This window comes from Capsicum annuum, chromosome 5 (assembly GCF_002878395.1).
Source record: "Capsicum annuum cultivar UCD-10X-F1 chromosome 5, UCD10Xv1.1, whole genome shotgun sequence".
NCBI classification, from domain to species: domain Eukaryota; kingdom Viridiplantae; phylum Streptophyta; class Magnoliopsida; order Solanales; family Solanaceae; genus Capsicum; species Capsicum annuum.
Window position 1 is genome coordinate 210,726,421 of NC_061115.1, and position 12,466 is coordinate 210,738,886.

A 12,466-nucleotide genomic window follows, 5' to 3' on the forward strand; every position below is an offset into this window, starting at 1 on the left:
AACTATGAACAGAAGTACGAAAGGATACCTAAAACTCGTGTTTTATGGAAGTGTCAGGAAATTATCAAGCGCGATGAACATCACATTAAAATAGATCAAATAAAGAAAACACAGCAGCAGCAACATGCAGATAATTAAGAATGTACCTGGGATATGAAGTGTCTTTGGACAACATCAATTAGTTGCTCCTTCAAGGGGTTAGGTATGGCTTCCCTCCGTTCAGATGACCAGAAAAGAAGTTGGAAATGAAGTTACTCTCACTTAATAATAAAAACGATGATCAACAAACTAATGGTTACTGTAATCAACTTACAAGGGTAAAGTATCGCCAATATCTCCACAGTGCAGCCATCTCGAGTTTGCTTAGGTCAACCTTCAGTTAGATAAAGTAAAACTTTCTTTAGATAATTATTGAAATTTAATGGACAAGTCAAAGTAATATCTATAAAAAAGACAGCTTCATACCATGGACCCACGATGAGTAGAAATAGATCCTTTCGACTGTGGGTCACACAAAAGAGAGCGGCTCATGGCCTTGTGAGATGAACCAAACAATTTATGAGCGCGATGTCTTGACCTATGGGACTTCTGTGTATCATTGGATGCTAAAGAAATGGAAAGCAAATAAATCACATTACTTTACATAAGGGGTGGGTTAAATGACAATGATCACAACAAAGAAAAAAAGAACTAGACAAACTAGGTTAGATTTGTGTATTAGCTTTTTCTTACTCGAGATAGATCAACATATCTGCTGAGGAAAACACCTTCTCTACCTCCAAGGTAGGAATTACACTCTACTGTCCCAGATTCATTTTGTAGGATTTCATTGAGTATGCTATTGTCATCGTTGTTAGTTTTTTTCTGTAGATAAAACATCTCAAGCAGAGAATATCAATTATGATCTCTACATAGAAAAGGAAAAAATTAGGAAAAATTTTTTTTGCCAAGAATGACATAATTTAAACCGCCATCTTATATTTTAGTTTTAATCAATAGCAAATATACCATAGGACGAAGAAATTAATTATAGGCTCGATATTTTACCGTATTTGTTTGCTTTAGTATATGATCAACCAATCAATCGATGTTGAAATCATGCAAAGAAGCTGCAAGCCTGCCAAAACATCTCAATATTTAGGAGCACTGCAGCTTTAAACTTTTTTCGAACAACAAATAGCTTTTGATGTAAGCGAGCATATAAAATGGAATGAACATATATCATCTTAACTTTATATTAGAGATTTCACTAAGCTTGGATCAAGAATATGTTCCAAAAAGAAAGCCATTATCTTGGTTTGAAAATTACAAATCTTTTTAAGACTTATCCCTAAGAGACGCACAGAAATTGAGATAAGAATGTCAAAGTAACTGCTACCTTATAATAAGCAAGAATCCACTCAAAAAGTTCACATCACTATGGACTATCACAGGTGCACTAATATGTGGATACTGTATCTATCTCTGAAGAGCCACATAAGGTTTTAACATTTCATATTATAAAGAAACTGCAACAAAGGACTGCAGCATACAAAAAAAAATACCCAGTCCAATCCCAAAGGTGGGGTTTGGGACGAAAAGGGTAAGACGTACACACACCTTACTCCTATATTTGTAGGGCAGAGAGGTGGTTTCGATCGACCCTCGTCATGAAAGAGAAGTTATTCGGAGAAGGGTTATAGGAAGAAAGAAATAACACCAAAATATCAAGATACAGAAAGGACTGGTCATGTTTACATAAAATATCCATACCTTATGAAATACCCATGTTCAGCAGCCATTCCGAGCCTTTCACATGGTACAAGCCATTCACTTAATGAACTCTTTCCTCTTCCACTAACAATATACACAGTGTTTTTAGGATCATTGCTTAAAGAAATCAACAGCTTAATAACTTCAGCACTTGGAGCTTTAATCAATGATGACTAAGGTACTGCAGACATAGTGCCATCATAGTCCAAGAATATTGCCCTTTTTTGTGTCTTCCTATATGAGAAGACCATGTCATCAATAGACAACTTTCTAAAAATTGGAGAAAGAGAATAATAATATGTTGATATATATACTAAAAAGAGAATAAGAGACACTTGTTGTAATTCAACATAACAGAAAGGATAAGGAACCTGTGAGACAACTTGAATTTAAATGGGGGTCCTTCATAAAAGTTCACCAGAAAGTCTTCTCCGCATGTGGCTATGCAAAATGGTCTTGTGGGCTTAAATGAACAACTCAAAACTCTCTTCGAATGACCATCAAATTCACCCACATTTGTTCCCGAGTCCCACCTACCCAAGATAGTTTATCAAACAATGACATTAAATATGCATAGATAAAAATCTTAGGACATGAAATACAAATAGGGCACTTAAAAAATGTGCTCACTACACCATTGTCGACTGAAGGAATATGGTATAAAAATTAAAGTGATTGAGTGATATATAAAAGAAAATAAGTTCTCAGACAAAATGAAGAATCTCAAATGTAACTATTCTTTTACCACCATACTGATGTTTGTAGACATGTAACACCTTGGCAATTAATAGTCGTTAACCATTATAATATGAGTCCATCTTGAATTAAAGAAGAGCTCGATAATGGAACTAGCTTAGTTAAACAACCTAATGTCCCTTTTTTTTCTACTGAACAAGTTTATGCAGTCTTTAGAGAACTTCATTGTTCTATGAACTAATAACTTGGATCAAAGACTGGAACCTCTTTTGCTTGGACAATCTCTTCTAGCAGCAAGGTTCCATCTAAACCTATTAAAGCTTCCATTCCAAAACTTAAATTTGTATTGTATGAAAGACTAAAACAATGTTACATAAGGCATAACATAACTCAAGAAAGAGTAAAAAAGGAGCAAGTACAGTAATATCAGAAGAATACGGCTTCAAATAAGTACAATGATATATGTAAGCAACTAAGAATGTGGATAAGTTCCTTGTCATCTATTCCATAATGTGAGAGGCACTTATACGTTTACTGCTATGCTTATTACAGAATAATCAAAAGAGAAACTCTACCCATTCCTAAAGATAGGCTATGCTATGTACATTATACAGAAATGTCCATATGCATTCTCTAATACTACATAAGTCAAAACCACCTAAATCAGCTATAACTCGGAGATACATTTACAACATAAAAAGGAAATGTTCTTCCATTGCTAATTAACCCTATTAGCAAAAATAGAGTTAATGTCCTTAGACAATGCAGAAAAAATAAAACAGGCAATGGAAAGACTCAGAAAATAAAAGGCAAGTGAATGCTTAGGAAATCGTAACAATTGGCAATAAACATTGGAATATCATACCGAGGTATGTCATACTATTTAATATAAGCACACAAATACTTGAGATTGAATGCATTTCGAAGAATTAGTACCAACTCCTAGAATTGGTGATGCCGACCTAATTGTCTCGAAGAATGTAACCACGCCCTTCAGGCTGATTGGGAACAACATCACCCATTTGACTGCATGCACAAATCTAAACTTTGTCAATCTAGCAACCCCCCCCCCCCTCCCCCCCATTTTTATGTGAGTAAATTTTGACTTGGCAAATACAAATACTATACAAATTACAACAACAACATACCCAATAAAGTGCACACAATCCATACCACTACCTCAAATGAAGTAGAAAGGTTGTTTTCGACATACTCCGACTCAAGATAAATAAGGAAAACACAAAACCAACAAACAAAAATGGAATAACACCTCAATAGAAAAAAATAAATAAACAGCCACAGAATCATGTTATACAATATACTACACAAACTTAGAAAAATAAATCTATTCATCTAAACACAAGTTAATTACCTGCTTGTTGGTAACACCAAACAAAGCAGTACATGCATAAATAAATGTCGAGATATTTCAAAAAATAATTTCTAAAATGACATGCAAACATCAACACATTCATGAAGTACTCAAAACAAATCCAAAATCTCCAAACCAAGATGCTTATGTACACACTACATACCAATACAAGCTCACAAAAGAGATATAAACAACTACACAAAAACTAATCAACGTCTTTTTGACCCTAATCGCAGTTAATCGGAACAAATCGAGGTTGAAGAAAAAGAAAGCTCACAGTGAATAAATGTTAAATCTCACTGAGAAATTAAAGATTCTAAACTCAAAATGATTTATTTCTTTCATAGGGTAGGACAAAAGCTCCAATATAGCAAAATGAAGGTTTGAAAATAAAGTAAAGTTGATTGTTTTGTCATCCCCTGAATTAGTTAAAGAAGTACAAAGAGTTGAATTCGGATCAAGAACAAGAAATGTTGTTTTTGATATCTTTACTGGAAAAGGTCAAGATATGGTTTTTACTATTTATGGTGAGCATTGGAGGAAAATGAGAAGGATTATGACTGTACCCTTTTCACTCTCAACTTGTGTTGGAGCCCAGAAATGAGGATGAACCTTCATGATTTTAAACTTAGAAAAAAAAGGATAAATATTAAAAACCTTTTTATAAATATTGGTTCAAGAAAGTTTTTAAAATTTAATATAAAAGAACGAAAATTGTGGAAGGGTAAAGCTATGCAGAATTTGCACGAAATTTTTTTTTTTTGTATGGATAAAGTGTAGTGGAAATTCTTGGCTTTGTAAGGAAGAAAAAGAAGAGTAACAAAAGGAGATTATGGAGTACTTCAGACAAAATACGAATTTCATTTGTTTACAATCCTATTTGTGTATTTTTTATCTGCTTAAGTTATTGGGCCGACAGGTTTAGGCCATACTTTACTTATTATTTTGCTTTTCAAAATACAAGTTTATATATTTGAAATTTAATATAAATTTTAGGGAAAAGGATATTTATAGCTCTTTTTAAAACAAATAGTCCAATTTTAAAAATTTTTCAAAAAGTGGTCAGTTGGATATACTATTACCATTTTATAGTCATTTTATAATTTGGGTAATTTTGGCCTACGTATTTCATATACAATCCATATACAATACTGATATAGTATTCAACTTGGGCAATTTAGCCCTTTTAAAAATATTTCAATATTTTTTGCTATAAATTTTCTAACTGATCAAATAGACTACATTTTTAATTGTTTGGAAATAATAAATAAATTATATAAAAATAATATAATTGTTAAATAAAATATGTATCTATATAAGATATATATATATACATACATATATATATATATACACACACACACACAAATTGTATAGTTCTATCAAATATGTATATGTATAAAATATATATAAAAAATATATAGAAAGTGTATGAAAATTATATAATTGTTGTATAAAACGTGTAAAAAAATGTATAGTTATTGTATAAATTATGTATCAAAACTGTATAATCTTCGTATAGAATATTTGAATGTATAAGATATGTATAGAAACTGTATAGAATGTGTCTAAAAACAGAATAGAACAAACCAGTAAATTGAAATGGCTATAAAGTGAAATTTAAATTTCATGGCCATTTTCATGGAAATCGTTTGATTTAAAATATTGTTTCTATCCTCTCCTCTAAATTTTATTCTCCACTTATCAACTTATATGAAGTGTTTTAAATCTATATAAATTTTTAAAACTAATTGTTACGATTTATGCTTGAATAAACTTATAGGAATAATTGAATTTCACTTATTTACAAGCAAGAAATGATAATGACGAAATGAAAATTATACAAAAAAAAATCATTTTTATTATATAGGGATATGCTTCTCGGTAAAAAAAGATCAAAATATTACATTTAAGAAAATAAGTATAATGACTTAATTCATCTTTAATCAACTACACTGTTTATATTGAAAATTTAAAGTTATATTTAAAAAACAAAAATTGTACTTACTAAAATAACATACGCACAACTAACTTATTAATATATCTTTAATTTTGTATATATTTATTCTTAATTAACGCTTCATACACATCTACATTGGATAGATCTTACATGAAAAAACCTTCAATTAAAGAAGATGAATTTCAAAGAATACAAGAATGGAGAATCAACATCAACATCTTATTCCGTATGCACCGACCAAATGTTCTATAAATATATATATTTTTAATATTCTATAACTTATATATATATTTTAAATACATGAAAAAAATTTCTTCTTATCAACACAAACGTCACTTAATATGTTACACTATTATAATTATTTAAAATATCAAAATATTTTTCAGAATAAAAATAATTCCTCCCAACGTACATAAAATTAAGGAAAAAATTAGAAAATGAGAAAATCGGCCAAGAACGACATAATTTAAAGGAAAAATTACAGAAAGTAGCATACTTAAGATTATAATTACAATAAATAGCAACACTTTTGTAAAATTACAATTTATAGCAAGAGTAACATTATTTTACTCATTAACTAGGCAAGTACATGTTTTACTTTCACTACTTTACATTTTCCTATTTTCACTCCACTATTTCACCTCCCCCAAATATAGTCATATCTTTTACCCTTTTTTTTTTTCATCTTATTTTCTTTATCATTTTTTTTAATTTTATTTTATTTTCTCTCTTATATTTCTCTTCTTTTTTTCTTTTTTAAATTTTTTGTTTTTTTTCCTTTTTCATATTTGAAGATAATTATCTTCATGATCTTCAAGATTTTAAAATAAAACATCATTACTGTCTTTCACTATCTTATGTCTCTATCTTTTTTTTTCTTGTTAGATTTTTTTCATCTTATTTTTTTATCATTTTATTTTTTGATTACTTTTTTTTATCATTTCCACTTTATTTTCTCTCTTCTATTTCTTTTTTTTCTTTCCTTTTTCGTTTTCTATTTTTTTCCTTTCTCATATCTTTTTTTTCTTTTTCTATTTTTGTTTTCTTCTTCTTCTTTTTTATTTTATTTTATTTCTTTTTTTCTTTTATTTTTACACTTCTATTTCTCTTTCTTCCTTTTTTTTTCTTTTTCACTTCTCTTTTTTTCATTTTTTTCTTTTTATATTTTTGTTTTTTTTCCTTTTTTACTCTTCTATCTCTAACTTTTATTTTGAAAAGACAAATATGTATATCAGATACACATATTCAAAAAATATATAAAATACATAGCCATACAGATCTGGATATGTATTTACGGTACAAAACATATATATGTATTTACGATATACATATCATCTTCATATTACACAGTAACAAACATAACTATATTATATATCTTCATATGTATTTGCGAAATACAAAAGTGACTCATATAAAATAAGAATATACATATGGATCAGGTTTATTCTATAAATACATATGTAGAGCTATATGTATTTTATATGGCGTTAGATTTGTCTTTGAACTGTACATACTATGTCATTTTAGAGGGTAACATATGCACTTATTTGTTTTCTTTTACTGTTTAAGATATCTATCATGTATTTTTTTTATTACATTTATGTATATGTATATAATTGTCATTTCATTATAGAGATTTTGTGTCATATATGTTTATATATACATGTGAGTCATATATGTATTTCTGTAAATACATATGCAGATATATATATGCACATTTTTTCACCGTAAATACGTATGCAGATCTATATGTCTATTTATTTTGTATATTTTTTAAATATGCATATATCATATAGATATTTGTCTTTTAAAAATAAAAGATAAAGATAGAAGAGTAAAAAAAAAGAAGTGAAAAAAGAAAAAAAAAGAAAAAAAAGAAGAAGAAGAAGAAGGAAATGAAAAAAAATATGAGAAAAGGAAAAAAAATAAAATGAAAAAAAGAAAAACTAAATAAAAAAAGAAAAAGATAAAAAAAAAATGAAAAAAACTAAAAAAAAAAAAATAGTTAGAGATATAAGAGAATGATATTTTGAAATTTTGAAGATCATGGAAATAATAATCTTCATATTTGATTTTGATTTGGAAAAGAAATCTACTAATATAAATAAGAGTAATTTATGAGAATTTAATTAGATGGGATAATTATTCCTTATTTAACTCCACTAATTTGAGTAAAACAAGGGCAGTAAATCTTGTTGTATATGTATTTGTATAACAACAGTTTACTTAAATACAAAATACAATTTGCTATTTTTTGTAATTATGAAACTGTTGCTATAAAAGTTGTAATTAAGGCTCTATAGTTACTATTTCTGAAATTTTTCCTAATTTAAACCACCATCTTATATTTGAGTTTTAATCAATAGCAACTATACCACAGCACGAATTCAATTACATAATCTTGTCCCTATGTATTCGTCTTTCTTAATCAAGAATCACTAAAATGAGCATCAGTCATACATAATCAGGAATTCAATTACAATAGTCATACATAATTAGGAATTCAATTACAATCTTATCCCTATGTATTCGTCTTTCTTAAAACCCCTATCGTCAGTCACCCCCTGGACTGCTAAAACTTTTGGAAGGAAAACAATATATATGCACACACGATCATACTCTCTTAAGATAAATTCAAGCAACTTGGAGTTCAGACAAAGTACAAATAGTATCATGAGCTGCATACAAATGATAGAAGATTTTTTAATAGGTTCGACTATAGCTTAAATTATGTATTTGTGTTAAAAATTCATGTTTGAAAAGTATAAGTTATCAGTTCCAAACAAAGAAAATAGTATTGTCCTAGAATTCGGGTCTGTTGCTTGGACTCCTCAAGAATGCCACTGGATGCGTGTTGGATCCTCCAAAAGTAGTATATTTTGGAGGATCCGACACGGGTGCCGCTGCAATTTTAGAGGATCCGAGAAATATAGAAATTCAGAACATATAAACTTAATATCTCAAATTTGACTCTGAATCTTAGCACAAGAAGAATTCTAGCATTTTCTCATACTGCAATATGTGGGTCAAACAACCTCCAAACTCTGAAAGCAAATGTTTTTCGAAGTGAAGCTGGGAAAAAGAGGAGAGATGCACTAGGTTTCAAACACATACCTGCGCATCATACATCACAAGGCTAGCGTAAACCATTGCTAAACCGAAAATCGAATCAGAGAAACCCCTGCAATTATGACACTGATAGCATGTCACTCATAGTTAGAGAAAAGCAACTATTCAAGAAAATAGAATTAATTGTAACTCTACAATATTTTCTCCGAAGTTGTAATGTACGTATGACTTCCTTTAGAGGGAAAATAGAAAAGAAGTAAAATACCTTTCCAAGACAAGGGCGGTAGCTGTGGCGACTACTGCCTACCATTTAGAAGTAGATGAAGTTAAACCAATTACTCGATAGAAATTCTATGTTGCACATACTTTCAAAAATGCCACTGGGTGCACGGATCCCCCAAAAGTAGAGCATTTTTGAAGGATCTGACACGAGTGCGACAACACTTTTGGAGAGTCGGAGCAACATAGCAGAAACAAAAAGGCCAACAAAGCTGGTTTATTGTGAATAACTAAATTTTCTTATCATACACTAATCTGGGATTGAAGTGTTCATCAGTTTATCGTAAAATATTGGTAACCTAAAAATAGACCCTTGTCGTCCTATCCTTCCCAAAATTCACGCATACCAAGATCTTTAAAATGCACCAGACTGGCGTTTGCAATATTATGCTACTATTCCTTACTATGAAAGAGAAATAGGATACACTACCAAAAAAAGAGAAATAGTTGCCTTTTCTGTATAAATTTTGCATCATTGAAATACTTCTCAACAATCCTGTTTGGTATATCCTCGTAAAAAATAAAGTCGTACCTATTAAAGACATAATTCAATTCAGTAACGATAGCAAATTTCCTAGGAGTAAAATTAAGAGAGGTGTCATTAGACATAAAATCAACATCTATGTAGATTTGACTGAATCAAATATTTATAGACATTATATAAAGAGTTATGCACCATGTTGTAGTGGGTAAAAAATATACATTCGGACTCAATTCTACACGAGGAGTAAATGAGATCAATCTAAAATTCTCTTCTCCAACATTGAATGCAACTATGTTATTGTCTTCATAAAGGTTTACAGAGTGTAAATGACCCCATCGATATGAACACAATTATTCGCAGGGAAGAATCTTACATCACAATGGATTTCTCTCCATAACTTGTCTATCCCTAGAGTGAAAATACTCCAATGTAGAATTTCACCATACTCCCCTTTTGAGTACATCTAACTTGAATCTAGACAATTTTTCCCCTAACAACCTTCTAGCTACTTCTATTTCTATTCTATACCTCAACTTCAAGTATCTCAGCTGACATGCAAACATCAAGACATTAAAATTCACAAGATTAAGCATACCTAACATATATCATATGTAAATATCAAGCAAATTACACCTGAAATAAGAAATTAAACCAAAATGAATTTAAAAAAACAAATCATAGAACATGCAGAGCAAAAGGAGTAATAAAAAATCATAAAGCAAAAGTGGTTTTAATAAATTCAACACATAGAAAATGTAAAGCAAAAATGGTTAAAGAAATTCAAATCTTCAAACGTGTTAAGTATAAAAAAACGAATGAAAAGGGGAAAAACAGGGAATTACAGTAGGAAGATAATTTTTAAAATTCGGTCTACCAAAGTTCAACTTCGACCTTGATGATTTTTGCTTATTCGTCACATAATAATATGTATAGTATCAGTAATAGAAAGAAAATGTTTTAGGGAAACAGAGAGTTTAGTAAGAAGAAACTAAAGCTTCTGGAATTCTCCTTTTTCTTGCAAAGTACAGATAGTATTGGTTTACTTTCCTAATTCATTTTTAATTTTTTAATTTTTAATGATAGCGTTTGGATCATCCATTACAATTTAACTTTTTAATAAGCAAGTTTATGTATATAAAAAAAAAATTAAAGTTAGTTACAAATTTTACTCTCACTTATCAATTTATATAAAGTATTTTTAAATGTGTGCAAAATTTTAAATTAATTTGTACCATTTATATTCTAAATTAAATTATGTGTTTTTTGTTATTATAAATTATTTCATTATGAATGAAATAATTTTTTTTATTATTACAAATTACATAAATGTATATATGAATTTTTATAGAATAAACATATAAATATGAAATATACTTTTTCAGTTATTATGAGTGCATAAAAATGCTATTTATTAATTCATTGGGTATTTAGTAAAAAGAAAAAATCTCCCATATAATAGAAACAATAGAAAAAATCTCCCATATATATATATATATATATATATATATATGAAAAGTGAATTTCTGAGAATGACTATGAAAATAGTATACGTATGTAAATTGTTTCAAACATAATTACAGTTTACATAAAGTACAAATATATAGAATTCTAAAAATAAAAATAACTTTTCACAAAAATAACTTTTTTTAGAAAATAGAAAATAAGTATAATGACTAAATTCTCCTTTAATCAACTACACTTTTTATCTTAAAATTTTACGTTGTTTTATTATTTTTTTCTACTTAATAAAATAACATAGTACAACTAATATATTTTTTATTACGTTTATTCTTAAAAAAATGGATACATGCACAACGCACGTCACTTAAACTAGTAATATATTAAAATTATGAAGAGACTTAGAAATATTATTTGACTTTTTTTGCCCTTCATTAAAAGTCTACGCTCTAGATAAATTGCCTTTTCACTCTTCCTAATTTAAGAGTTTAAAAAATTAATTAAATAAATCTAATAAATCTTCCATTATTAGCAATCATCAGAATTAGTGACAATTAATCTCTTCGTTATTAGTTTAAGAATTGAAAAATCTAAAAATAAATATGAAAATATTAGAATAAGAAAAATATAAGAAATACCAAATTTATAAAATTTTAAGTAAGTAATCAAAAATTTTCTAAAAATTTAACTTTAAAAACAATGAAAGATTTTAAATATAGAAAAAAAAAAAATAGGCATACTACAAATATGGTTTAAATCAATGCGTCTCTCTTAGCCTCTAGCATTAAAGAAATGAGCTATTGCATGACAAACGCGAAAGTGACGATTCATTAACCACTTGAAACTTCTGGTGGTAAAATATTTATGTGATTACAATAAAATATATGTTTTGAACTTTTTGCACTTCATTAGAAACCTTCGTAATAGATACAATCATCTAATTTTAAATAATCAAAAGTTACACGTGCGAGGCACGTGTCCTAAACTAGTATATTAAAAGTGTGAAGACCCTTAGAAAAGTGATTTGAACTTTTTGTCCTTCATTAAAAGATTCTTTTTTAGACAAATTGTCTTTTTGTTATTTTTTTAATTTATTATTTAATTATTTTTTGTTATATTAACTAGACTTCCTAAAATATATGGTAGGAGAATTAATTAATATTTTTCTTTCTACTGGACTTCCTAAAATATATGGGACGTATAAAATATATGGAAGGAGAATTAATTAATATTTTTTTTCTACCGATCAATTAGAGAAATACTCATAAAATAGGACTTTATTAAGAAAATACTTCTATAAATATTGAGATGAGTAATAGGCAATTTAATGATAATACATCAAAACACCCCCAAACTTGTAGCTAAAACTTACTTTAGATCCTAAATTAATCGGGCA